This window comes from Myotis davidii, unplaced genomic scaffold (genome assembly GCF_000327345.1).
Source record: "Myotis davidii unplaced genomic scaffold, ASM32734v1 scaffold295, whole genome shotgun sequence".
In the NCBI taxonomy this organism is placed as follows: Eukaryota; Metazoa; Chordata; class Mammalia; order Chiroptera; family Vespertilionidae; genus Myotis; species Myotis davidii.
This window is the reverse complement of record NW_006286683.1, coordinates 12,401-13,978: the sequence shown is the minus strand read 5'-3', so window position 1 is coordinate 13,978 and position 1,578 is coordinate 12,401.

Genomic DNA, 1,578 nt, shown 5'->3' with positions numbered 1-1,578 from the left:
GCTGGTGTGCCCTCTCCACTGGGGATCGATCCCACAACCCGGGCATGTGCTCTGGCTGGGAATCGAACCGTGACCTCCTGGCTCCTAGGTTGACGCTCAACTACTGAGCTACACCGGCCGGGCCGCGCAGTGGTTTTTAACTGGCGGCTGTCTCCTCGATCCAGATCAGATCCTCACCATATGCATCAGCCCTCTGGGCTCAGGTGGATGGCTCTCCAGCAAGGTTTACAGGGCCTTGGGTTCACCAGGGGCTGGTCTCCCACGTTGGGCTCTGGTCAGCCTGTCTGTGTGTCCGTCCGTCTGGGACGGGGAAGGAGGGACAGTCCACACGGTGATGTCATAAAACGCACAGGGGGTACCTGGGGAGAATTGCTAAGGAGAAATGATCCGCAGCAAAGGGAGACAAGGAGACGGGGCCGGTCTCTTCAGGCCGCCTAGCTCTTTTCTATTTCTAGGAAGGAAATAAGAAAAACAATGTTGTCCTAACAGCTTTGGCTCAGTGGATAGAGGGTCCCAGGTTTGATTTCGGTCAACGGCATAAATCAATAAAATATATATATATTTTTTAAATCGTTTTTCCCCCCCCAACAAGACACCTCAGCATTGTAGGACTCTGTTAGCTTCAAAGAAGCACTCAGTTTGTAACAGATGAGTAAGGTACCAGGTGACCCTGGGGGCACCCTGAATGATAGTCTTCCCTCTGTGTGAAGTTTGCTGAGTTACCATGAGTCACTGCAGGCTGCCACCTCAGCACTGTGGCTCCCCGCTGTCCCCGGTGACCTGAGTGTCCTCTTCTCAAACGCTGGGTTTCCTTAAAAAATAGATCCTTATTGATTTCAGAGAGGAAGGGAGAGGGTGAGATAGAAACATCCGTGATGGCCCTAACCGGTTTGGCTCAGTGGATAGAGCCTCGGCCTGCGGTCTTAGGGGTCCCAGGTTCGATTCCGGCCAAGGGCATGTACCCTGGTTGCGGGCATATCCCCAGTAGGAGGTGTGCAAGAGGCAGCAGATCGATGTTTTTTCTTTTTCTTTTTTTTAATTTTTTAAAAATTTTTTTATATATTTTATTGATTTTTTACAGAGAGAAAGGGAGAGAGACAGAGTCAGAAACATTGATGAGAGAGAAACATCGATCAGCTGCCTCCTGCACATCTCCCACTGGAGAAGTGCGCGCAACCCAGGTACATGCCCTTGACCGGAATCGAACCTGGGACCTTCCAGTCCGCAGGCCGATGCTCTATCCACTGAGCCAAACCGGTTTTGGCATCAACTGCTGTATTTTTTATGTCGTCCCAGGCTGTGAATAACGGGGGGGGGAAGGTGAATGTCTGAGACTAGAATGAAAAGGCTAAGACATTCTCGTAACTAAAATTCTTTGAGTGTTTGGACACCGGTTGCCAAGGGCGCTCAATTATTTAAAGACCCTGGTTTGGTGGATTAAGTTCGTTGTCGGAGCCGCAGAGGCTGTGCCCAGCTGCTCTGTGTCCGACCGCCCCACTGAGGAGTTCAGACCAGGGGCAGCCCCATCACGCCCGCGTGTCCCCCAGCTGTGACACAGGCCACCCCAGGCACAGGCAC